The sequence below is a fragment of the Notamacropus eugenii genome, chromosome 3 (genome assembly GCF_028372415.1).
Source record: "Notamacropus eugenii isolate mMacEug1 chromosome 3, mMacEug1.pri_v2, whole genome shotgun sequence".
Lineage (NCBI taxonomy): Eukaryota > Metazoa > Chordata > Mammalia > Diprotodontia > Macropodidae > Notamacropus > Notamacropus eugenii.
The window spans coordinates 24,281,516-24,309,455 of record NC_092874.1 but is presented as its reverse complement, the minus strand read 5'-3'; the positions used below and the strand labels follow the sequence as shown (position 1 = coordinate 24,309,455).

General features: G+C 39.9%; 1 protein-coding gene and 1 long non-coding RNA gene across 9 annotated transcripts in view; one reads left to right on the top strand and one right to left on the bottom strand.

Annotated features, from left to right (window-relative positions):
- GADL1 (glutamate decarboxylase like 1) overlaps positions 1–27,940 on the bottom strand; it is a 201,236-nt gene that overhangs the window by 36,380 nt on the left and 136,916 nt on the right. The gene's annotated exons all lie outside the window — the stretch shown is intronic.
- Positions 1–27,940, top strand: part of LOC140532555 (uncharacterized) — a 79,570-nt gene that overhangs the window by 6,521 nt on the left and 45,109 nt on the right. For 5 of the 6 annotated variants that reach the window (XR_011976578.1, XR_011976575.1, XR_011976576.1 and 2 more), the window contains exon 2: positions 27,628–27,743. This is a non-coding gene — a long non-coding RNA (uncharacterized lncRNA). Of the gene's footprint in view, positions 1–27,194; positions 27,303–27,627; positions 27,744–27,940 lie in introns of all 6 variants that reach the window. The other variant, XR_011976574.1, reaches the window with a different exon arrangement.

Here is a 27,940-nt window from a genome sequence, read left to right as displayed (position 1 = left end):
TATAGTAAGATAATTCTTTCATGGATATTACCATGTGGAATTGGGAGGATATAGGATATAATTTAGATTCTCTAAATCACTAGAGCAATTCTGAGAACCGATTACCAGGAATTTCTAGTACCAAATATTTATAGGTTTCTTTCCCTCTTTCACATTTCTCTCTTCGACTCTTCTCCACAGATAATCAATTCCCACTTCACAGTGACTCAGGGTGTAAATTCCCGAACTGACAATACAAGGTCTTTCCTAATAGCATAGAGGATTCAGGGGAGTAATTTTCTCCAAAGGAGGCAGTAGAAGGTGACAAAGATGACAAGTGGGTTGTTTCAAAAAGAAATCTTGCCACAGAAAAAGCTCACCAATAATTCTCTTCTGAGTTTCAGTTCCATATTTGATTCTGTCTTCAACCATCATTTTTATTTGAGAAGCCTAAATGGCAGCAAAAAGAGATGTTTAAACAATCCAGATGGCAGGTGAAGAAATGGGAGCCTTCATTTGACTTGATTAACTAAGACTATTTCCTGAGTCCTGTACAAAGAGTGGCAAAAGGTATAAGAGTGAGGTAAAGGGGTGCAGGTAAGAGAACAGAGGTTGAAAGATCATAGAGCTCATCTTTGGCATTCTGAGTCATTATATTCCTATTATTTCATTTCTAATGACTTGAGAACACTTTTCAATCATGAAGTATAATTTAGACCAGTATGAGAGCTCCATCTGAAGACAAAAAGTGATAGTAGCTATACTGTTCATATCTAGGGATTAGGAAAATACAGTGATAAAAACTTATTGAGAATCCAGTAGCATTTTAAAATGAAATTGTATTTCCTTAATCACAATAGCACTGGAAAAATAGTGTGTGTGAGACGCATTGTATCATCTATAGAAGCATGTTTGCTTGTTGATGGATTCATAACCCCCTTAGAAGAGCTCTCATATTTATCTACTTCCCTCTTCTCATGTGGTCACTATCCTACTTCAGGTCCATAAACATCTCCTGTCACTAACCTCCTATGGCTCTCCTTCCTTTAAGTTTTTTCCCTTCTCCAATCCATATTCCAGACAGTCGCCATAATTGTCATTATATCAATCTCCTTCCTTTTAGACTCTTTCTTCTCCAGTCCATAACCCAGGCAGTCTCCAAAATGATCATTATATTGGGCAAAGTTTGCATGCTCAAAAACTTGTGTTGACTCTCCATTTCCTCCCAAATAAAATATAACCTCTTTATTCTAACATTGATGGTCCTAATCTCATTGACTATATTTGCATACAACTTGGGTCCAAATTTTTGGTGTTGTTTAGTTTTTCTATTTTGTCTGATGGGCTTCCATGATAATCAATTTCCATATTTAAGATAAAAACCACCCTAAATCACTGACAGAATCTTAACATGGAAAAAAACCTTGGAGGTGCCTACAAGAGACCATTCACCTTTTACTTATGGTAGGGAAGCCACCACCCACAGAATTAGCCCAGATAGCTCTGATTATAAGCATATTTTTCCAAATATAATAGAAATTTGTCTTTCAGAAATTTCTAATTATCAATTCTAATTCTATCCTTGGGGACGAGCAGAACAAGCCTAACCCTTTTTGCCAAAGGAAAGCTCTTGAAATAATTGATGACAGCTACATTCTCTCTCTCCAGGTAAATATTCCCATTTCCTTCAACCTCTTCTCTGGTTTCCAGTGTCCTCACTATCTTGGTCATTTTTCTTGGTCATTTTTCTCCAGAAGTATTATAACATGCTACAGAGGTTGAGGTATTTTATCCCTCCACTTCTGAATGTCTGTGGTGCTCCCGCACTCACATCTTACTGCTTCATTTACCTACTTTCCCAAACTATCACAGCAAAGCTAACTGAGGCCTCTTTGTCCATTTGGCCATTTTGATTCTGTACCTTCCACTATTAAGGTGTGAAATTCAATTAGCGATTCATAGACTTTGTTGGGATATCCTTCTGGGCTCAGCCTCTCTGAGCACTTCTGCAAAGGGTGAATGGCTGCTACTTGCCTCCCCCCACCCAGGTTAATCAAGTTAATTTCTAATGCTTTTAAAGAAAATAAAAGAAATAGGCCAGATAGGCTTTAATGCCTCATATCAGCTTGCTTCTCCCTTTCATCATGGGTCACTAGTCAAGTGGGATATGAATGGCATGGTGATGGTTGCTTTCTTCCCTTGGGGTGCACAGAAGAGTCAAAACGATGCTTTCTTTTGTTTTTCACAAAGAAATATCTTTTGGCTTGAATAAATTGGGAAATAAATGTTGCCAAGTGATTCAACCTCTCAAACTCTTGCAACGACACTAGCAGCTTTGTCTCCCTTGTGAGATCTCATTAACCAAAGGTGGTGACCATTTAAAACATCCAACTCCTGAAGGAGAACAGAAATAGGATAGTGACTCTAAAGGAAATCCTGATGATAACTGGCACAGGTACAAAAGTCTGGTAGCATGAAGGATCCACAGCCCAGGTTTAATAGCGAAGCTGACAGAAGATAAAGAGTATATTACCTCAATGGCTAAATATTTAAGCTTCATGGAGTGGAAGATATTTGACTATAAATGGACCAAGAATTAAAAAAAGGGAGATGGTGAAATTATATTGCACACATAAAACCTCCACTGCTGGAGAGTTCTGTTTTTTAAAAAGCCCAAGCTGACAGAGCAAATTAAGCCATGAGCTGTTGACTATGTTTAACAGAGATAAACTGGCAAATGGAGAAGACGTAATTACCTAGTATGTTTTCTTCTAAAAATGAATTCTAACTCTGCTAGGAGAGGGCAGTCATCACATCTTCTATTTTTTAAACCCTTCTTTGAGGAAATAACAAGTCTCAGGTATTCATGCAAATTAAACATATATACATTCTATATACACATATGTATATATATATATATATATATATTTCATGTATTATTCAATGACTGTTATAATGGGAAATTCCTTTAAAACTAATGGCATTTCCCTGGTAAAACATGTAAGGCTAAAGCCATTGAGCCATTCACCATCAAGAAAGCTTTGTCTCTTTGTTTTGGAATGATCAGACTATATTTTGGTATATGTCAGTTTCTAGTGACTTGGCATTTCATATCGTTTGGCCTGTTTATCATATTCAAATACTCCAGCAGATCTGTGATCTTACCAATGTGGATTTCCCCTTACTTCCTACCCTCCATGAGGTAGATAGCAACCCATCCAATCATGTCTGTTCACCTCTTATACATGTCCTAATATAAGTTCATTAAAGGATCCACTCAATGCTTCTCTTGTTTGATACAAGATCAGACCATCTTTTTAGATCAGATACATATGTGTGGTGTTGCCCATGAATGACGTAGCGGAGCAGAGCCCTAGACTTGGAATAGGAAAGACCTGAGTTCAAATTTTATCTTGGGTACTTATGCTAATTAATTTCTGCATGATTCTGAGCAAAGCTCTTAATATCTCTAGTCCTCAGTTTCCTCATTTGTAAAATAAAGGCATTGGAGTCAATGACCTCTATGGTCCCTTCCTATTCAAATCTAAGATCCTTTGATGCTCCAGTGGGGTACTTCTTTGTAGTTCCTTACTTGATCTCTATCACCTGCTCATATCCATCAAGCACCCCTCCACTGCCCTCTGAGTGACACAAATTTTTAATTCTTTGGATATTGCCATGTTCCAAGACTCACAGTCAATAACAACTGTGGTGGAAGACTATCTGATTCTTCTTCAGTGACTTGAAGTTTGCAGTGTTTAGCAATCATGATCTCATTAAAGTTTCCAAGCAATTTTTTGAGGTAGGAGTATGTTGGTAAATGTTTAACAACTGACATTCCAGGGGAAAAAATTACAAATGATACCATCTTAAGCTTAATTTGCACCGGTAACATTGCCTCCATTACTTTAAGTCTAAGTAATCAACAAAAAAAATGAAGCCCTGGTTTGTAGCATTTGCTGAGATTTCCAGGGTATAAACACTCATACTAAAAATTTAACTCTCACGAACCCAATGAATTAGCTCTAGCCTACTACTGCACAGCTGACCAATGTCAGAAGGAGGATTGGAAGGCAGGTCTTCCTGGCTGTAGACAAGTCACTGAACCTCCCGGGGTCTCACTTTCCTCATCTTTAAAATGGAGAGGTTGGACTCAGTGACCTCTAAGGGGCTCTCTAGCTCTCATGCCAATGACACAAAGTCCAGTCCTCTGGTTGCTAAGCAAATGGTTCAAACATTTTGTTGATAAAATAAACCTCATCCATAAGAGAAACTTAAGCAACATTGGTTGGTTTAAAGATGTTTTATGGAAAAAGTCATTCTAAGGCAGCATCATGATTTACTAATGGAACCCAATGTAAGTATATGTATGTAAATACATTCACACACATACAGATACTCATATATACATGTTTATATTATACATACACACATATGTACACACGTACGTGTTTATATTATATACATAATATGTATAAACACGCCATTTTTTTAAATCAAAGAGGAATGTTTCAGTATCTACCCATGTTAAGCATTTCTTGGTCAGGGACAGCAGACCATTTTCAAGGGTTTAGACATCTTATCTAGAAACATTTTCTCATTCTGAAAAGCAAAATAACTCTCTGGACAAGGTATGGAATGACTGCAAAGAACTTTGTTTGCACGTATAAACCTTTAAGCCATGTGCCAATTGGTTTTTTCTTTAATTCCTTTGGGAATCCTTACTCCTAGGAATTCAAAGCATCATCTCCCTCCTCTCTGTTTTAGGGAATTCTTCTGATGTCAGGTTAGAGTTCTCCTAACAGATGTCGTGTGGAATCTGCAATGGAAGCCACAAGTTTATAGAAAGGAAGTGGGTGTGGCACCAATGTCAAGCTGCAGCAGTCTATTCTGCTTTGCACATAGTAGGTGTTATACCCATGCTTACTGAATGGAAATACTGGCCACTGAAATCCTCTTCTGTTGTCTCACGGTGGTGTGGAGGATCATAGATTTATGCCCATAAGGCATTTTGGATATTGTATGAAGAAAAATTTAGAGCTAGAAGGGACCTCCAAGATAATAATAAGGTCCCAGATTCAAGATGGAAGGTACCTGAGAGGTCAAAGGATCAAGAAAAACCTCTCAAGTTTATGTAGCTATAGGGTTATAGATCTGGAGTTTGGAAAGGACTTTAAAGGCCTGTAGCCCAATCCCTTCTCGTACAGATGAGGAACTGGGGCCCAGAGAAGTCAGACCTCTTGCCCAAGACCACATGTAGTAAGTAAGTGAAATCCACATGTAATCCACAAGCAATAGGGTCATAGATCATAGCTAGAATAAACTTCAGAGTCTAACTTTTTAATTTTACAGATATGGAAACTGAGGCTGAAAGATTTGCTCAGCCATAGCTAGCAAGCATCTGAGGCAGAATTTGAAGTCAAGTTAACTCCAGGACCAGTCTTCCACCTCCTATGTCACCTCACTTCCCCATCCTCAGTTCTCTTACTTTAAATCAATTAATATTTCCATGGAACTATGCTGCCTTCCCAAGTCCATTTTACAGGGAAAGAAACTGAGTCACTAGATCCTCTGACTTTAAATCTATTACTCTTTCCATAGAACTATGCTGTCTTCCTAAGTCCATTTTACAGGAAAGAAAACTGAGTTATGGAAAAGTGAAGTGACATAACAAACAGGAGAGTTAGAATTCCACCCCAGGTCCCCTAGATCAGAATCCAGTCCTTCAATTGCCTCGTGGTACTGAGTAGTGACAGTCATTTTGTAAGGGTCCCCTTTTACTTTACAGAAAGACAAAGAAAGAATAATAAATAACCCGGTTTTTCTCTTCCTAGACTCAAAAGGAGCAATGTTCGCTGCCTGGACATCTTAGAACAGTGCAGGCAAACTGCTGCAATCTCTTCCATGAGATTTATTTATTTACTCAGGGCAAAGGAAGTAGAATTCCCTCTGCGTGGTATCAACTTTTGCTCTCTAAAGGATATTGCACTGATCCAAATATCAAGGGCTCAGACATGCTTTTCTGGAGTTCTTAAAAAAAATCCAGCACCTGAATCAACATTCCTTGCCTGACCTTTAAAGCATCAGCCAATAAGGGGAGGGGGAATGAGGTTAATTAGAAGAAATGGAAAGAAGACGGCATGGGAAACTGGATCAGGGAAAGGAATGGAATTAGAGACTATTTTGGGAATGGGCATTCTGCAGTTTGATCACTGAGCTCTCTGTTTCTTCCCTCTCCTTCTGAAATTTACCTTCCCATCATTCTCTAGTGGTCTGCACCTCCTGAAGCTTCAAGTAGCTCCGGCCAAATTAGCTTGTGTTCCTTTTGGATAATATTGAAAAAAGTCTGATGGGGAAATGAGTGAAAGTTACACATGGAATCTTGTTGTAACAAAGACTCAGAGATTTTCAGAGTTGGGAGGGACCTCAGAGGTCAACTGATCAATCCTGTACTTGAAAATGGATCAACCCTACCAAATATCCATCCAATCTTTACTCAAAGACTGGTCAAGGGAGAGGCAACTCACAATGTCTTGAGGAAGCCCATTTTACTTTGATCTGGGCAAATCACTTAACCTCTCAGCCTCAGTTTCTCCATCTGTAAATAGGGATAATAATAGCATTTACTTCCTAGGGTTGTTGTGAAGGTCCAATGAGATAATATTTGTGAGGCACTTTGTAAACCTTAAAGTGATATATAAATGCTAGCTATTATTATTAACATCACTACTACCACTACTACTACTACTACCATTACCACCACTACCATCACCACTATTCCTCCTCCTCCTCCTCTTCTTCCTCCCACTACTACTCCAATTACTACTACTACTACTACCATTACCACTATTACCACTACTCTGGATGGTTTATATTATTAAGAAGCTGTTCCTTATGTAGAGTTGCCAGAAACCCTAATGGCCTTCCCACATCAGAGTGATTTTTTTTTTTGACTAGGTCAAAAAGGCTATTCTCTGCCTCTTTTCTTACCCAGCCTTAATCACTGAAAGGGCATTGCCTCAGTCAAAGTGAGACCTGTTTAAAGACCTCAACTTAAAAAGGCCAAGGTCCCCCACTGCATCTGGGGCCTGATTTCTATCTTGTCACTGCACCCAGATGGCTCAGGAAGAGAAAGTGAGGCTGGTGACTTTGCACAGCCCTGCCTCGCTTGAATCCCATTCACTTGCATGTCATGGCATCACCTCCCTGATGTCATGGTCCTCTTCAATGAAATCGTAGGGCTGGTCCCTATCCCTGCCCATCTTAAAATGTGTCACCCAGGTCCATTTGTTAAAGACCAGTATTTAGTGTGGGCTTATGGGAATTGGATCTTGGATATAGTTCCAGGGGATTTACTTAATGAAACAGAAAAATAAAATAAGATACCAGCTTCTATCTGAATAATACTTTCCAGTTGACAAAGCATTTTCAGGAACCTTGGTTTCGTTACCTCCTAGTTTCAAATGCTAATTCAGCCACTTACTACCTGTGTGCCCTTGGGGGAGTCACCTAACCTTTAGAGACTTTAATTTCCTCATCGCAGTGTGAGACAGTTGGATCAGATGACCTCTAAGGGCCCTTCCAGACTGCTGTCTAAAATGCTTTAAATACCCCTTCTTTGGCAGGAAGCCATGTGCTTCTGCTACAAACTACCATTAATTGCATGGTATAGAATATAGGAGAAATTCTCTCTATATGAACTTTTCTCCTTCTTGTTTATTCTAGCAGAAATTCACAAGGATAAAGGTAAATATATATATATGTATATACACACATACACATATATATAATAGAAATATAGAAAAATAAAATACATAAATTTAAAATAATATATAAACATATTAAGATGCAGATATTACATCTATCTAAATATATTTTGTGTATTTTGTATGTCAAAATATATACACACATACTATGCATACATACATGCCGACAGAGCTGCTCCATAGACAGATAGATAGATATTGTTGGCTCACCCCCAAAAGCCCATCTTCCCTAGAGTTTTAGCCAACCAGTTCCTTTGGTGTAGCTCTGTGGCTATTCAGTTATTTCAGTCATGTCTTACTCTCCATGACACCATCTGGGGTTTTCTTGGCAAAGGTATTGAAGTGATTTGCATTTCCTTCACCATTTTACAGATGAGGAAACTGAGGCAAACAGGATTAAGTGACTTGCCCAAGGGCACACAGCTAGTAAGTGTCTGAGGCCAGATTTGAACGCAGGGAGTGAGTCTTCCAGATTTCAGGCCCAGCACTCTATACACTGTGGTGCCACCTAACTGCCCCAGTAGCTCTATCCACTGTGAACCAATCAGAGATTGCCTTCGGGGCATGTAGGTAGTGTGGTAGCTAGGTTGCTAGATCTGGAGCTAAGAAGACCAGAGTTCAAATCCTGCCTCAGGTATCTACTGGCTTTGTGACCCTGGACAAGTTACTCGACCCTAATTTCCTCATCTGTAAAACAAGGATAACAGTAACAGCACTTATCTCACAGGGTTGTTTTTGGATCAAATGAGGTAACCTCCATAAGTTCTGTGCTATATAAATGCTATTTGTCTCCTCACATATCATAAAGGCAGGTTGGTTGTTGGGACCCAAAACCCAAGCCACATAGAAGGCACTGCTCTCCCCCTGCTCATTTACCCTGATGACAGTCAGAGTTACTAGGAAGAAGTAAATGAATGAAAAAGGTTTCCTGAGTGCAAACCCAGACCTCCCAAGTGACTGCAGCCACCTTGTACTTTACAGCCATTCCCCATTGCAACAGATAATTGAGATTTATCACCAACAGCTTAAAATGTGCAACCTCCCCTCCATCACTGCCACAGAGAATCTAACAGGGCTCAGAGCTAACAAGGGCACAGGCTCAATGATCCTCCCAAGGGTTCAGATCAGTTAGAATGTTCTTTGAGTCCCTTTTCACTTGGTGATGAACACAGAGACAAAGTTACAGGAATGATTGGCTTGTCCACTCTTACTCACGCTAAGCCATTTTGTTTTCCTCGCATCTATCTCCTGGGTTATCACATGACAACCTCATCTGGAAGCCTACCCAACTGGCAGCATGCTAACTTATTTCCATACATCTTTGAGAGAGTCTATGGTCAAACATCATAGATATATTAAAATGAGCAATACACCTCACCAACGTTTTCCTCAGTTCCACTCTCCAGAGGGTCAATTTTGTACCTGCATGACATGGCACATTCTCGTAGACTCCACCTCCTCATGCTGTCATAATCAGAACGAACATAATAAACTAGTTTTTATGGCTGAAAGAGTGTCTATAATCTTATTTTATCCTTACAACATTTCAGTCTGATAGATAAGGGAAGGTCATCATTGTTAACATAATAGAAAGGTTAACATGGCAGGGACATACTACTGGAAGGAAAATAACAGTTAGAACAGAATGTTTAGTGATTTGCCCAGTGTTTCTGCTCTGGGTTGGACTGGACAGACTATTTTCATGGAAAAAAATGGAAAGGGAAGGAAATAAACATCTATTAAGCACCTACAATGTGCCAGGCACTGTGTTAATCAGCTTGTAAAATATCATCTCCTTTGAAGGAAGGAATATGAATGTTGCTGGTATACAACTCTAGACTGACCAATACAATTCTGCAGGTTCCGAAGGGTCTGGATGTTAGAAATGAGGGAGAGGACAAGCCAAGCAGAATTCACAGGTGGGTCCAAGGAGTGCAGTGACATTGATGTGGCTTCTTGGACTTTTTTCCTTGGTTAGGGGACTTTAGGGATCTGTGCTTCCTGGACATTTTTTCAGTCTGTGGAGATGTTCCCTAAGAATCAAGCACATTGTAAACCCCAGGGAGTAGTCTGTGATGATATGTAGCACAAATAGAACAAGCAGCTATTTTTTATTAACATACATTTATATGTTCCTGGATGATGTGGTCTGAGACCACTCCCCTGTTCTTAGCAAATTAACCATCATGGAGCTAGGCACATGCCAGTTACCTTGACCCTGCAGACCCCATCTATATTTTTGAGAGACTATTTCCTTGGACAGGGAACCTTTGTCCTTTAGAATTTAGTCCTGCACTTTTGCAACTGATCAGGAGCAGGTGGCATTTATTGGGGCAGTGAGGAAAAAACAAATGCCCTACCGGGGTGCTGCTGTTGGTGGTGGCCCTTCATTTTTGAAGAGGATCAGTGACATCATGGGGTGATATCTTGACTGGAATGTGAATTGGATTTAAGTGAGTCAGAGCTCCACAGAGTCATCTGTCTCACTCTCTCCTCCACAGTCACTGAAGTCCAGTGGCAAGACAGAAGTCAAGAGGACCGGTGATGGCCTGGGATGCAGTATGTGACTTTGGCCTTTCTAAATTAAGCTCTTTCCCAGGTCTCAGTTTGTCTGAAGTGACATTCATTCAATGACTAAGGGCTAGGTAAGATTGAGATGGAAAATAGCCTAACTTACCATCACAAAAATATCAGTCTGGAAGGGGAAGACCCTCAATGTTTCTGGTCAAGGAACAGAAAACAATTACAATTTACATTCATTCTAAGCCGTCAAAATCTAAGCAATGAGCTAGTCAGATACAGGAAGAGAACAACCCCCTCCCCACAACCTTTCGTGGGAAAATATTGGGCTTGTAATCAAAGTTTCTGATAGACTTTGCATATCTCAAAGGGGGTGAGACAAGGTGAATGACTAGCATTGGAAATGTAATAAGGATGGGAGGGGTGTTAATTTTTTACATGAGTGGATCAAAGTGCTGATTTAAAAAAAATTACAGTTTTCAGTATTAATCCTTTAAAATCCCTTCTCACAAGAATGCTTCAGGAGCTAAAATTTATGTTCAAATGTGTGAAAAACAAAACATGAAAAAAACACCCTCCAAAATAAGTTAAGAGTGAAGAACTTCCCATTGATGGGCTACCATTTACAGACCAATTGGCCATGTAGCTAGAATCAGAAGACAGAACCATTTTATGTTGTTATGGTACATATATATTTGCAACAATCTTGAGCTTGGAATTACTCATGGCAAAGCTTGCTAAAGTAACATAATACTCTCAACTTAGGAAGAATAATGTGCATGACATACTCTGCCCAATTCAGGTGGCCCATAGTTATATTCTGGAATTTTGGCTCACCAGAGCCCAGGCAACTACATGGCAGCATATGAAACACACCCATATCCTGGAATACAGACCACTTGACAAATTCTAATATCATCACAACAACAGGGAAGATGTGAAGAAGAAAGATCCCCTTTCTAGGGCTTGGGCACCTAATCTGGGGTCAGGTAACACTCAACCTTCTTGTATAAGATTCATCATAAGGCTGAGACCAGAGGTGCTGAAGACAATCAGAAAATATCTAGACTCTCAATGAAATAATTTACGAAATCAGATTATCTAGATTCTAGAAAGGCTGGTATCCTATATCTCCTACCTTAAGCTAAGCCTGTCACTCAGAATGTGTGCGATAACAATCCGTATGCCTTCATTTAAGGTCACATGAAGATTACAGTTATAGCCCAGGACATCCTGGACAAAGTTGGAGGTACTGGTATTAGTCAATTGATTGGAGGGGGATGTAGTCCCAAAGACCCCAATTGGAAATGGGTAAAGACCATTCAAATACATATTCTTATCAAACAGATAGCTGGGTGTTTGGTGATAGAATCATAATCAGTCGCTATGTGACCCTGGGTAAGTCACAGAACCTATCTACCTCAGTTTCCTCATTTGTAAAACAAGGATAATAGCACTTGCCTCCTAGGATTATTGTGAAGCTCAAACCAGACAACATTTGTCCTTTGTAAACCTTAAAGTGCTATAGGAATGCTAGCTAATGTTGTTATCAATAACACCTACCTTCCAAGGTTGTTGGGAAAATCAAATGAAATCATATAGGCAACGTTCTTCGCAAATCTTAAAGTGCTACATAAATGCCAGTTGTTACTGTCATCATTGTTGTTATGTGCTATGCAAAGACTGGCAGTCATTAACAGAAATACCTGGAAATGATGGCTGTCTCTTTTCCCCACTGCCACCTCAATAAGCAAAGGGGGACAGAGGGACTTAGGAAGGTGATCCTGCTGGATCATTAGGAAAACCACTGCAGCTAGACAGCAGGACAATAAGAGGGGTAGGACACTCCCACAACATTTCCACCCTGGCATGTGTTAAGGAAGAGGAGGAATCAGATGTGAACTTTACTATGGTGTGAAGTGCCACTAACTAGCAGTTCTGTTGTTTTTATATTGGGCACAAGAACTAAGGAGAGAAATGAGCCGGGCAGGACTCCTACTTTTGGCTTGGAAGAAGATTTGGGGAGGCCAGGGTTCTTGCTCATGCAGCTATGGCATCTAGATTCCTGGGGGCCTTAGTCAGCTTTGGCCATGCCATTTTGCCACTCTTGAAACTGGGCACATTACTCATAGGAAGGATCTGTTAGGATCCATGGCTTGTGGTCATTCAACTGCTCCAGGACCATGGAAACTGCTCCATGAGGAGTTAGCCTTATGATGAATCTTGTACAAGAAGGTTGAGTGTTACCTGACCCCAAATTAGGTGCCCAAGCCCTAGAAAGGGGATCTGCAAGAACTTCATGAACAGTATTATGTATTTTACTTAGGAATTTATATTTTTTTATCTTTGTTTTGAAATTTACTTTTATATTTCATCACACACTTTCTGTAATCTGATTTCAATATGGACCAACCTTTGTCAAGTGTCAATTTTGTACCTTGGACAAATCACTTAGACTCTCTGAAGCTCAGTTTTCCTACCTGTGAAAACCAAGGGAGATGGGGGAAATCATCTCCATTTAAGCATCTGGACAGTGTAGTGGGTAGAGTCATCAACTTGGAATCTGCCTCAGATACTTATTTAGCTGAGTGATCCTGGATAAGTCACTTAATTTCTTGTGCTTTAGTTTTCTCATCTCTTAAAATGGGCAGGGGGGCAGTGAATCTGATGCCACCCTATGGTCCCTTTCAGAGCTAAATCTATGATCCCATCATCTCTCAGGGAATCCTCACATCTCTAACATTCTATGAATCCCATCATTCAATGGTTCAGGCTGCAATGAGCTTAGGCAAGCAAGTCATTTAATTGCCATGGTCCTCAGTTTCCTCATCTGCAAAATGTGTGTGAGAGTTTTGGATGCATGTCCAACAACATCACTTTCATCCCCAATTCTATCATTCTTGGATTAATATTTATAAACTATTTTACTAACTCCCTTATGAATCCCAGTAATTCTCCAATTAAAAAACAAAAATGATAAGCCTTGCCTTAGTCTTTCCCCTAGCCAATATACAGAATTATCTGCAAATCATCTTATTATTTTTCAGTGTTCTATATGTTATCATTATTCTTTTTAGTAATACATTTGAGATTGGCATATAAATTAGTGTTTAATTGAATGCCTAGGGCCCTACCAGAATCGGAGAGCATTCCGGTGTCTAACTCTGCCTCTCCTTTTCATTACCATTTTCAGGTGTTCGTGAGAATTTGTATTTGCAGGGAACCGAGTTTATTTGCTTCTAGCAGATGCTTATATTTGATTAGAGTAGTGATACGTGCAGCAGCAAGAGGATAAGACAAGCTGATGATGGCCGTGGGTGCAATGGGTAAATATCACATTTTATTCACTCGGTTTGGTCTATTTAACCGAAATACATTGTATTTACCCAGCATCTCTGTCTGGGCTTATATGACTGCAGCAATGCTGAACATGACTGAAATGGTCCGTCAGTCCAGACTAGAAGAGGATAGCTTCTTGGAGGTAGTAAAGAGGTGAGGCGAAAATTGATAGAGGAGCACTAGCTTTTTTTTTTTTTTTTTTTTTATAATGCCATCTCAACCAGGGACAGCCCATCAGATCTCTTGTTGGTATCCCGTTCTGTAGCAACTGGGGAAAGCAGTCTGTCCCCTCTCTTTCCACATACAGTGTGTTCTGCTGAACAGGGCACAAATTAAAATTAGAATTCAATTCTGAATGAAAATGGGGAGTTTGCTATTCAAGCAAACACTATGAACAATTCTTTTTTGGAAGCAAATAATATGCAAATGACTACTTATTCCCTAATGTAATGTAACGTCTTCTAAATTCAAGTCAACGAGCATTCCTGAAGTGCCTACGCTGTGCTGAGGGTAGAGAGTAAAAACAAAGATAAAAGTCAGTCCCATCTCTCAAGGATCTCCCAGTCTAATAGAGAAGACAACACGTAAACAACAATTTACAAACAGGATTCTAGACAGGAAAAATCACATCTAATTTCTGAGGGAAAGCATGTGTGTTCATCCTTTGTTGCCAAAGAAGACCATGCCATCAGGGAAATGATGACATGACTTGCACTTGACTTTGTTTTGAGTGAGGGAGGGCTGTGCAGGTCACCAGCCTCACTTCTCCTCCAGAGTCATCTGAATCCAGTGACCAGATATTCATCAGGATGACTGGGGATGACCCAGGATGAGGCAATTGGGGTTAAGTGACTTGCCCAAGGTCATGCAGCTAGTGAGTGTCAAGTGTCTGAGGTGAGATTTAAACTCAGGTCCTCCTGACTCCTGCACTGGTGCTCTATTCACTGCACCACCTAGCTGCCCTCCAAGAGAAAGTACTGAGATTATGGAGGAATGGAAGCAGATCCAGGCAGAAGGTGGGACTTCAGCTGAGTCTTGAGGGAAGCCAGGGGAGCCAGGGGGCAGAGATAAGAAGGGAGAGAATTACAGCATGAGGAATTGGGGAGAATTCAGGTATTTTAACATGATTATGTTTTCTCATGTTGGGGGAAGGAAAGGGGAAGTTAGGCTTTATTTATAAAAATGGGAAGCTATCCAAAATGTGAATGAAGAGAATGAGCTCAGCAATCATCTTGACATTTTCTTTCTTCCCTTTTTTGGGGAGAAGTGGGGGGGGCGAAAATGGGGGGAGGAACTATTTTAGTGAGCAACATTTATTACTGATGTAAATAGACCTGTCGAAATCAAGACCTGATAAGAGTAACTAAAATAAGCTCTGTTAGATCTTCCTGGAAACAAGGGAATTAAGATGTAGGGAGCAGAACAGCAGCTATAGACGTCGTTGGCCATTGGATTTTGTTTTCATTCAGAAATGCCATGATAACATCATATAACGTTAACCAGAGACCATAACAGGAATTTGTCTGAATAACATATATGTCTGTAAATATGTATGTGTGTACATATGTACACACATATACATATGTATTGTATATATATTATATTAGAGAGAGAGAGAAAAGGAGGGAAGGAAGGAAGGAAGGAAGGAAGGAAGGAAGGAAGGAAGGAAGGAAGGAAGGAAGGAAGGAAGAGAAAGAAACAATGAACAAATGAGTATAGGCAACTCTGTAGGATTATACATTTCAAAAGAGCTGTCAATCTTCCTTGGTAGAGGGCATTTCTGCCTTGAGAGCATCCTATACAATCATATTATAGGTTCAGAACACAGGTGTGTGTATGTGTGTGTGTGTGTGTGTGTGTGTGTGTGTGTGGTGTTTGTGTTTGTGTGTATAACAAAAGTGAGCCTTTTCTTGGTCTTTTGAAAGTCTTTATCCATAGGGGGCAGGTTTAAGTCCATTGGCACTTTGTTAGAAGGACTAAAAGGTAAACATCAATGAGTGGGGCTCCCTCCAAGATGTGGGTGGCTACCACAACAGTATGCCTTATTTGTAAAGCATTTATCACAGCGTCCAATACACAGTAGGTATTTAATAAATTCTAGTTCCAGCCATTTTGGAGAGCAATCTAGCATTATGTCCAAAGAGTTATTAAACTACCTATATCCTATGACCCAGCAATACTACTGCTTGGTCTATTTCCAAAGATGATTAGGGGAAAAGGAAAAGAGCCTACATGTTCTAAAATGTTTACAGTAGCTCTCTTTGTGGTGGTAAAGAACTGGAAATTGCAAGGATGTCCATCGATCAGGGAATGGCTGAACAAGTTGTGGTATATGAGTGTGATGGATACTGCTGTGCTGTAAGGAATGATGAGCTCAATGATCTTCAAAAAACATGACAATATTTGTACAAAATAATGAAGAACAAAATGAACAAAACCAAGAAAACCCTGCATACGGTATCGGCAAGATTGTTTTCAGAATGACTTTGAGGGAATACGCTATTTTGACTATTATAAATACTCAATTTAATTATAGAGGACATATGAAGAAAGATACTCTCTACAACCAGAGAAAGGATTGATAAATGGAAGTATGTATAGAACAATTCTACATACATATGTATATGTATATACACACATATGTGTGCATGTGTGTATATATATATATATATATATATATATATATACATACCTATTAATGTCTAATGGTAGCCATCTCCAGAGTGGGGGGAGGGGTGGAAGGGAGGGAAGAAACAAAAGAAAAGAAAGAAATTTACATAATAATTGTGTTGTATATTTGAAAGGAAGAGCGAGTTGTGCATAGATTTGTAGTTTCATGTGCAATCATCTTTTTTATTGTACTACGTTGTGGAAATACTTGTATTCCATAAATTAAAAATTGAAACATGCTTGTTCCCTCCCTCTCCATACATAAAAGAAAGCGCACAGACCCTGCAGCTCTGATTTATCCCTTTCGCTTTCACCCTGAGAGCTGAAGCCAAAGACTGCCTTGTGGGGAGGCACACAGCAGAGGCAGGTATACTCTGACTCCAGAAGCCTATGTTCCCATACCGATCCCTGAGTACTAAGAGGCTCTGAATGATGACTTTTTGAAGGAATCTCTTGGGCGCCTTAGCTCTAGCCTCCTGCAATAGAGGTGCAGGGATTTCCTGAGCAGCACAATCTCCAAAGTTGGCTTTCTAGAGAGATAAAGAGGATATCCTGAGTCAGCAGAAGCCATGAGTATTGTCCTCCTAGGAACCCAGAGTTTGGCAGAAGACTAATTCCAGTCTTCTATAAGACAGTTGGGAACTCCTGCGGGGCAGGAGCTTCCTGGGGGAGAACAGGAACATGCACATGGTCACTGAAGTTGGAGGAAAACCAAGGACATAATGCCATGAGAAGGGAGGAAGACACCTGGACTTTGATCTCTGGTATTACCATTCAGGTACTATGGGTCTGAGGGGAAGGAGGCTGCCACACTCCAAATGCCATATTGTCTTTTCTCCTCAACAGAGTATTAATAAGCCTGGGTGCTCACATGCATCTTTGGGATTAAAGGGGAACTTAGTGGAATGTTAGGGGATTGTCTCTTTAGTGATTGCTATTTTTTTCACTTCTGAGGTGGGTCCAAACTACAAGATGGTGACTGTGAGTCTGTAGCACTTGGGATGTTTGGGGAATGTTCACAGGATATGCTGAATCCTCTATTTTTGCCAATTTGCAGGGAGTAAGGTGAAACCTCAGAGTTGTTTGGATTTGCATTTCTCTTATTATCAGTGATCTGAAGCATTTCTCATATGGTTGTAAATATTTTTCAATTCTCCTTTTGAGAATTATTTGTTCATACTTTTTGAATTATTGGTCCATTTTTAAAGTCAAGTTACAGATCTCTGAAACTGCTCATAGATACCTCACTGTGGGGAAACTCAAAACATGAGCTAGAACTTTGTAGGAGATAATCTTATCTTCATTCAACATCCACATTTCTCCCTTGTTCCCTCCAACTTCTCTCAAAGTATATAAACCTAAACCCTAAGGACAGTTCGTTGGAAATCTGCTGCCTGGAGCTAGTCATTTTCCAAGTAAAACAATTTCACACCAACTTAAAAATTAACTAGCTAAATTCATCGAATGAAATTTATCAACCAAAACTTGACAAGCAAATGAAACTAAAGTTGGTTGACTAAGCTGAAACGGCCCAAAGGGATTTTTTATTGAAAAATTTTGTGTTAACAAACAATTTCCTTCCTTTGCCTAGAAAAGATTTATCTGTGTTATTAGAATATGAAGATATAAGATAGGTAGAAAAGGTGAAAACACCATTTGACTAACTCATTCTACAGAAGCCAATCTCTTGGGGGCTCCAATTCTGCCAGAATCAAAATTTTATAAGTTGGAATGATTGCAAGATACTGGATAAATTCTCTTATTCAGCATTATTCCATATAGAAATAGAGTCCCAAAAGTCTTAGTGCTTAGTGCCTTTTGGGACATTCTGTATTTCAGGTCACTTGAAACTTCTAAGAACATTTTCTAAATACAAATTTCTGACTTATTCTCAGCATATTCATTCCCACATAATAAAGCAAAGTAATTAGGGAAGCTTAATAACATTTTTTAAGTTTCTTGACAAATTCAATTTAAAATCAATTTAAGGAAACTTTTTTCATTTATAAAAAGGTGCACAAATAAAGGACTAATCAAATCCCATCTCCTTTGACACAATTAAAAAAGTACTCTTGGTCTAAGGTTGCACAGAGAAAGTTTTAGTTTAAAAGGCATTTTCTGGGTTCCGTTATAAGGGATTACAAAGTAGAAGCTTGCTTATATGACATGATTGGATAGTTCCTAATGTTTAGAATGTAGTAAAAATCAATCAATACTGCTACTAAATGAGATCACTGAGAAATCCAGGAATGGACAAATATAAGAATAAGAGACCATCAACCATAAGGACTTAGGAGCTGATGCAATCTAAAATCAACTTGGGTTTTGCTTTGGGGAAACTCACTCTTTATTGTGGCAAGTATGATCTGCTTTCAGTTGTCGGTTATGAACCAGAGAAGACTCAGAGGGGACATGATAGCTGTCTTCAAGCATTTGAAAGGCTGTCTTCAGGAAGAGGGATTAGTCTTGCCTAGTTTGGACCCAGAGGACAGAACAAGGAATAATGAATGGAAGCTGCAGTAAAGTGACTTTCTGTTCTTCAGTAAGGAAAAACCACCCAACATGAAGAGTTCTACAAAAGTGGAATGGATTGCCTTGGGAGGGAACTGAGCAAAGCCAAGGTGACCAAATTGCAGAGAGCATTCTTGTTCAATTGTAGATTTGGACTTGGTGGCCACTGAGGTCTGTCCCAACTCTCAAATTCTGTGGTTCTGTTACCTGAATTCATCCAGTCCTCTTAACTCCATTTCAGAGCCACAGATAAATCCCAAGGTGATCTGGTTCCAAGAAAGGGTGATGATGAATTAGAAAGAGCCTTGGGATGAATTCAGGGTCAGCTAGCATAACAGTCACAACAAAGGATTAGAGAAAACCTAGAGGTCACCAAAGGAAGACAACTAGGATTATAAAGGACCTTGATGCTGTGCCATATGAGAACCATTTAAAGGAACTGGGGATGTGGAGCTTGGAAAAGAGAAAACTCAAGGGAGACATGATAGCTGTCCTCAAGTATTTGAGGGGCTGTCAAGGGGAATTTATCTTTCCCTTTTAGACTGTATAAAGCCAAATTTCCATATATATACACATGTGTGTGTGTGTGTGTGTGTGTGTGTATATATATATATATGTATATATATATATATATATATATATATATATATATATATATATATATATATATATATATATATATATGAAATGATTCCATGACCAATTTGGTCAACTACATTACAATTGGAAAAATTCTATGGAGGCAGCCAGGGGGTGCAGTGGATAGAGTACTAGACTGGGAATCAGGAAATTAAAGCTCAAATCCTACCTCAGACATTTACTACTAATGTGACATCAGCAAATTGGTTAACCTCTCTGCCTCAGTTTCCTCACATGTAAAAAAAAAGGAGGTTAGATTTAATGATCTCTAAAGTCCCTATGAGTTCTAAATCTTACTAGGTACAGAAGCATGTGAAAAATAAGAGTTCCTTGGTTTGATTTGCTTCCTATAACCCAATATTTCTATTTCCTATATTTGCTGTGGACAGCGTTACTATCGAGCTGAGTTCTGTTTCACCTATAACTAAGGTGAGCAAGATCCTATCAAGCGGTGGAGCAAACTCTCAGTCTTGGGTATAAACAGGTCACATGATAATTGACAAAAGCCCAAAGAATGCGCATTATTGTATTGTCCACATTTGAACATTCAGTACTAGGCAACTGCTTCTCTTATTTCTCAGCCATGAAAAACTTGTGGGACACAAGACTTATTCAAAATATTGACAAGAAGCAAATTAGCCAGAGGAGATTCAGTCAACTGAACCCAGACTGGAAAGTCCTGTAATTAAGCCTTTGCTTTACACCCTGGTGTCAATAAGTACAGAGACTGGAATTGGGAAATGATCTCAACTTTCCCTGTAAAGTGCATATAAGTATGTGAACACCCACCCCCCACCTCCAGCCCTCCATATGGCTCAAGTAGGGTAGATTGTTATGCCAGGGATCATAGAAAGCTTAACCATCCATCCACATCCAACTATCTATTCATTCACTCATCCGTCTTTCCACCCATCCGCTTGCTCAGAAATAGAAGTTGAGAGTGGCCCAGGGTTTCAGGTCAGAGCTGAGATTTGAACCAAGGTCTTTCTGATACAGAGTCCAAGCTCCTTCCCACTCATATCATGAGTATGCCTCTCTTAGAAACAAGAGTAAATAAATAATCACCTAATTATTATATTGATCTCAATTGTTGTCAGTGTTCACTAATTCCAATCTTGGAATAAAACTCTCCTCCAGTGCCTCATGAGAAATTGGTGAAGGCTTTGCCAGCAAAGTACAAGCACAAGGAGGTCCTACCAAGCTGGAGAGGCCTAGAGTCTGGATTCAGTAATGGGCTGTATGAGCACCTGCAGCGATTCTTAAACTGTGGGTCATGACCCTGTATAGGATTACAGTTTAAGAAGCTCTGAAGGGCTCACAAGAGGAAAAAGTTTAAGAAGTTCTGGTCTAAAGAATAGCCATGGAAATGGGTTGGCCATGGGGAATGAGTTTTTGGGTGACATCAACTTTTTTGTAGACTATGACATTGACAAGAAGTTATGATATTTGTCTGTAAAGGTATACACACATTGACTGGACTCACTGCTTCATCAAGTATTGAAAGGCAATCATTATAATAATATGCACAGTTTGTTGGTAACAAAAGATTTTTTTTAACATCATAATAAATCCTCAAAAGCTGTTACTACTGGCCTCCTTCCTACTTAAGTTAGTTCTTTTTATCTATAGTTACCGGGATTCAATCATATCCAACTCTTTGTGATTCCATTTGAAGTTTTCTTGACAAAGACACTAGAGTGGTTTGCCATTTCCTTCTCCAACTCATTTACATCCTGAGGCAAACAGGATTAAGAGACTTGCCCAGGGTCACATAGCTACTGAATTCCTGAACCTGGATTTGAACTCATGAAGATTTCAGGCCCAGTCCTCTATCCACTGTGCTACCTAGTCCCTTCTATATTTTCCTCACCAACCTTCTATACAGTGCCTAAAATTCCTATCATTATTATCATTCTTTGGGCTGAGGCATTATATGTCTTTTAAAAATGCAAATATGTTATCCAGGAAGAGTACCATTAACTGTTTAGTATTAACCAACTCCTCAAAGGCAGGGAGCTGCCTTTAACACATAATGTCTCAGGGAACCAGGGTAAGTCACTCAAGGTCTGAGGACCTTTAGATAACTCCTAAGCCTCTAAGTTGCAGAGCGGGCACAAATCCACACTGGCAAATGGCATTTCCTCATTGGAAGTTCCCTATATTTATGAAATTACCTGTCTAGTCCTCCCCCCAAGAACCTCACCTAAACCAAACATATTGACATGAGCTCCTTTATCATAGGGTAGTAAGTTTAAAGCTGGAAATTCATGGAGTCCAAACCCCTGATTTTATGGATGAAGAGAATGAGGCACAAGGAGGTTAAGTTACTTGCCCAGGGCTGCACAGGTTATGAGTGTTTAAGGTAGGATTCGAATTCAGGTCTCCCTGACTCCAAGTCCAGCACTCTATCCCCTGTCTTTCCTATGAAATCAGTAAAGGACAAAAGCAGAAGACTGAAGGGATGAAAGGGACATGTAACTTTCAGAAGATGGGAATGGTCAGGAGTATGCAGCATTGTCTGTGGGGGTAGGGTGAGGAGGGTCAGATGGGGGCACAGCCCTTCAGCATCTGGAGTGATAAAGATAGGGGAGGGATGATGGGAAAAGTAAGGGGAGAGGGAGAAGACAATGACGGAAGATGATATCTCCTACTTTAATTATGCTCTACATATACACGCATACACATACACAGACGCACACACGTGCTGCCTTTTCTGTTTGAAGATGATCACCACTGACATTTGTCATGCTTTGTCTTGGGGAGATGCAGCTGAAAAGACCAAAGGACAATCTGGTGTCTATTTCATACTGAGAATAATCCCCCATCTAAGTCATACAAACATGTGGCTACGAGTTCTCTGAATCGCTCACAGCCCCCAGTTCCCCGCTAAGGAGCCCTTTCTCTGTCTGGTGGACTCAGATACTCTTGCTTGCTGACTGGAAGACATCTGAAGTTTCCCATCAGCAGTCACCCTGTTCAGACTCACCAGCTCGTTTTATAACTCCAAGATGGAAAGGACCAAAAAGTGCCACCAGAGGGCGGGAGTGACACTAACAAAGGGACTCAGACATGGAGGTGAAAAATCTCACCTAGCCCTGTGTAGAAAAGACCTCCCACCCCCTCCTCCCTTGTTTTACAATGTCAAATATTAGCGAAAGCCCTCAGCAATGTCCCAGTTGGTGGTAATTACAATTTCCCGATTACATGCTTGAAGACACATGGATGATTCCCAAGAACAGAGAGACAGACTGTGTCTGTTCTGCTTCCCCAGCAGAACACCCAGGAGGCAGCTAGTGAGCACATGAGTGCCATGGGCAGGGACTGGCACTGGGTAATGTGGGGCCCATCAAGAGAAATGGTCCTGACCTCAGGGTGTTTACAATGTCTGTTCTGATTGCACTTGTCCTGTCTACACAAGAGTCCTTGCAAAGAAACACTGAATCACAACATCATTGGATTAGGAAAAAGACTGAATGAAGGAGAGTTTATTAAGTTCTTACCACATGCTGTAGTGCTAAGTGCTAGGGATATAGGAAATACAAAAGACAAGACAGTTTCTGCCACCAGAGAGCTTATGTTCTAATAGGAAAAAGCAGTGGTAATGAGGGTGATGGTGTTACAGTTAATAAGGCTTAGGGAAAGACAGAATGACAAAACAGTATGATTAGCTAAAGGAATTTCCAAGTGGTCTCCTTGTTGATGATGGCAAGATGGCTACAACCAATTCTGTGTGTAGGGGCAAAGAAGAGGAGGAGGTCATGGAAACTGAATTGATTGAAGAGTGAGGAAATCAGGGCAATTTAGTGAGTATCAGTATGCATGATGAAGTTCCCTCATATGAGCACAGGAGACAGGGAGGAGGAAGAAACTGAGTCAGCACTGAGCTCATTGAGGAAAGAAGGAGAATGTCTTGGGATCACTAGGATCTGGATTGGATGATGAATTTGGTTAGCTTCTTTGCACTGGCTGGCCCAATGCCTGGAAAGTTCTCCCTCCTCACTCTTGAATTTTGGACTCCTTCAAGACTTAGTTTAAGTACCACATTTCTTCATGAGAACTTTCCCAGTCCCTTTAGCCACTAATATCATTGCTTCTAAGGGATCCTTTAATCAGCTCAGTTATACATATATGTAATGCATGAGCTCCTTGAAGGCAAAACCCGCTTTGATTTTTCTTGTATATTCCCAGGACTTAGGAAAGTACCAGGCACGCAGTAAGTATTTAATAAATGTTTAGTGATTAATAGGAGTTAATAAACAAGTATTTAGTGTTATAGGGTCCTTGGGGGTTGAGTCAAACTCTTTCACTTTATTGAAGAGGACACTGAGGTTCAGAAAAGTATAATAACTTGCCCAAGGTAATAAGTAGGAGAGATCAAAATTTAATCCAGGCACTCTAACAATAAATTGACTGCTCTTTCTACTATATTATGTTGCTTCTATGTGGGGATTCCCTTTCTAATGCAAATCCCGCCCCCTCCCTGACTTTGTGATATATCTTTGAAAGTTGCCGTGTTTGAAAAAACTCTATCCTCCTGTGGCCTCCCCTTTGACAAGTTTTTGCAGAAGTCAGCTAGAATAGTCCACAGAGGATGCAGTCTATAGCTAAGACTGAACTCAGAGTGTTTGCATCTTGTAGGACCTGTCAAAGCTGGTGCTCTGTTGGCATAGTCTCAGTGAACCAAGTTGAGGGAGAAATCCCTGGGCTTCCTAGATGCACACACTTAGTGCTCAAAAAGTAGAGGGAGGAAAGAAGGAAAAATGTAAGAGAAAGGGGAGGAAAGAAATGGAAGGGAGGGAGGAAAGAAGGAAGGAAGGAAGAATGAAAGGAGAGAGGCAGGGAAGGAAGCAAGGGAGGGAGGGATGAGAGGAAGGAAAGAAGGGAAGAAAAGGAATAAAGAAAAGAAGCAGAAAGGAAAGGAAAGAAAGGAGGGAGAGAGGGAAGGAAAGAAGGAAGGATGGAGAAAAGGAACATTAGACATTTGAAGATGGTCAACCAAGCTGGGATTATGAGTAATGAATGATTTTGTGTAAATGTATATTCATAATTATAAAATCATAAGATCATAGAATTTTAGAGGTAGAAGAGACCTAAGTTATTTAGTTCAACCTCCATATCAACTTGCCCAAGGTCACAGAGATAGCAAACAGCAGAGCTACCAATGATTAGCTATATGCAGGAAAATGGCATTAAAGTTATGACTAGGGCTATGTGATTCTGGGAAAGGATGCTGGTCAGTTGTATCATATTAAAAAGGATGTTGTTCACTGGTATCTGACTCTTCATGACCCCACGGACCACAGTATGCCAGACCCTTCTATCCTCTGCTATCTCTTGAAGTCTGTCCAAGCTCATGTTCATTGTTACCATGACACCATCTATCTCCTCCTCTGTCATCCCCTTTTCCTTTTGCCATCAATCTTTCCCAACATCACAGTCTTTTCCAAAAAGTCCTATCTTCTCATTATGCAGCCATATTATTTAAGCTTCAGCATCAGTATTTGTCCTTCCAATGAATAGTCTGAATTAATTTTTTAAGTATTGACTGATTTGATCTCTTTGCTGTCCAAGGAATTGTCAAGTCTTCTCCAGCACAATTTGAAAGCTTTGATTCTGCAGTGCTCAGCTTTCCTTATAGTTCAATTCTCACAGCCATACATTGCTGCTGGAAAAACCATAGATTTGATTATATAGACTTTTGTCAGCAAGGTGATATCTCAACTTTTTAGTATGCTGTCCAGATTTGCATAGTTTTCCTTCCAAGGAACAAGCATCTTTTAATTTCATGACTGCAGTCATTGTCTAGTGATTTTTGAATCTAAGAATATAAAATCTGACACTGCTTCTATTTCTTCTCCCTTCATTTGCCAGGAAGCAATGGGACCAGGTCCTGGACCACTGCCTTGTTGTGGTGGAAGGACTTTCTTAGTTCAATGAAATGAAAAATGAGCTATGCTATACAGGGTTATTCGAGATGGATAGGTCATAGCAGAGAGTTCTGACAAAAAGTGATCAACTGGAGAAGGAAATGGCAAACCACTCTAGTACCTTTGCTCAAAAAAGCCTAGGGACAGTATTATAATGATAAAAGAGGTGACATAAGAAGATAAAGCCCTCAGGTCCAATACACTACTGGGGAAGAGTGGCGGACAGCTCCACGTAGCTCCAGTACTAATGAAGCATCCAGGCCAAATCCTAAAGGAAGCTCAGCTGCAAAGGTGTCTGGTGATGAAAGGAAAATCCAGTGCTGTAAAGATCAGTATTGCATAGGAAGCCGGAATCTAAGATCTGTGAACTAAGGTAAGCTGGATGTAGTCAAACAGGAGATGAAAAGACCAAACATTGACATCTTGGGTGTCAGTGAACTTAAACGAATGAGAATGGGTGAATTTCATTCAGGTGATTATTATATACCCTGCTGTGGGCAAAAAGTCCTTAGAAAAAATGGAGTAGCCTTCACCGTCAATAAAAAGGTGAGAAAAAGTAGTACTAAGATGTAATCTCAAAAAACAAAAAAGGGGGATAATACAGTAGACCAAAAGCTAACATTTAAAAGACAGGTTTGTAATATGTTGGAGGAGAGTCTTGGAGGTTGGAGTAGGGTTATGAAATGATAAGAATGGGAATTACAGAGAAGATGTAGATAGATTGACATGTTTTGGGGAGTGTCCATACCAGTGAGACTACTAATCCATCAAAGTTTTCAAAGCATTTCAAAATACCTTTGCTTACTGCAACATCTTTAAAAAAATCTTTCTACCTAAAACCCTGTTGGATTGGGAGAATGGACTGAGCATAGAAAATTCATTGGGAAAAATATCTCTAGTGTGCAGTGTCTCGTACTATCAAACTGGAAATAACCCTCTTACCTCCAATCTGGAATGCTTTTTAGTCAAAAGTACATTAACTTTCTCTGTCAACAAACTTTTTAGGGGTGCCTTTTCCCTAGAAAATGGAATTCTCCTAGAATGTACTAGTATTTTCTAAATCATGAGGAAAGAAAGGGTATATTTTATTACACAATTTTTTTTTATCAGATAGTATTCATCGGGGCCAGTTGCCCCTGAAGATACAAAAATGTTACTGCAACCATGTACAAATGGATAGTTGCTAGCTCATGTTTGAACTTGGGTAGATAAATACTCAAGAAAGGTGTGCCCAGAATATAGGCAGCCAGGGCAGAAAGACTTAAGTAAAATAATCTACACAACCTGGATTGTACAGAATTGGGACCCAGGGCTGTTAATCAGGTACCTTTCACAAACAGCACTAAATTTTCCCTAAAGATATTTAGAATATTGCTTCAAGTTATATTGCTGAATATAGAATAAAACAACAGTGACTTTGAGGAGATTTATTCTTTCCCTGCTGTTGAAAAGAAAAAGCCTGCTCTTATAAATGACCAGCATTAGTCACAAATCTGCAGGTCAGCAAAAACCAAAACAAAGAATATAAAAATGCAGAAGTGGCCATGTTTAAACCTTAGAAGACAGATTGTTAATTACTTCCAGAACGCACATTATAGGGGAATAATACAGACCTACTTATGAAATGCCAGTGGAAAAGGAAAAAATCTTATACATCAGAACATTGAATAACAGTAGGGCACAACAGACTACGAGAATTCTCAAATACATTCTCTGTATCTCTAGATTCCTGACTTATCCTCTCTCTCTCTCTCTCTCCCTCTCTCTGTCTCTCTCTGTCTCTGTCTCTCTCTGTCTCTGTCTCTCTCTCCCTCTCTACTGTACTCCTATGATTCAACCTTAGAATGAACAAAAAGGATCCCATGAGTTTTGGAGGGTCAGTTTATCAGGAGGAGAAAAACCAAACTTGGCTGCCATGTTGAAAGCCATCAGAGAGCCACCCTCTGGCAAGGTAAAAACCTCACTGTACAATGTGGTTAGTAAGGACTTAGCAGACTGAACCACAGTAAAAGCAGAGAGTAATTTAAAAGAAAAGAAAGAGGGAAGGATAAGAAAGGGCAGTACTGGAAATCATTGCCTTGTTGGTTTATCTTCATTCCTGAGAACGAATCAGAAATGGAGGGAATTTGCACCTCTGATGGACACTGCTGATTTTCCAAGGGCAATTGCAATGGCAAGTTCAGTGGGGCAAAGGAATTATCGAATGTAAGACTAATGTCCTTACATTCTATTGTGTTTTACTGTTCTCTAAGTCATTATCTAATTCCCTCTTTTAGACCACAGAAGCCCGGAGGGTCAATGGAATGAAATGTAGTAGCAGGTAGTAGAATCCCAGCTCATTGGAAGTTTTCAAGCCAAGGATGAATGGCCCCTGTTGGGTATGTTATAGCAGGTATGTATGAGAGCTTTGACTCCCCTTTCTTGCTATTTCTCACATCTGACACTACCTTCAGGCTACATGCTTTGTACTGGCTGCCTCGGAGCCTGGAATCTACACCCTCTTCATCTTCCCTGCCCTGGGGTTATGTGGTTAGTAGGTATCTAAGGCATTTGCACTCTGGTCCTCCTGACTCCAGCACTGTGACATTT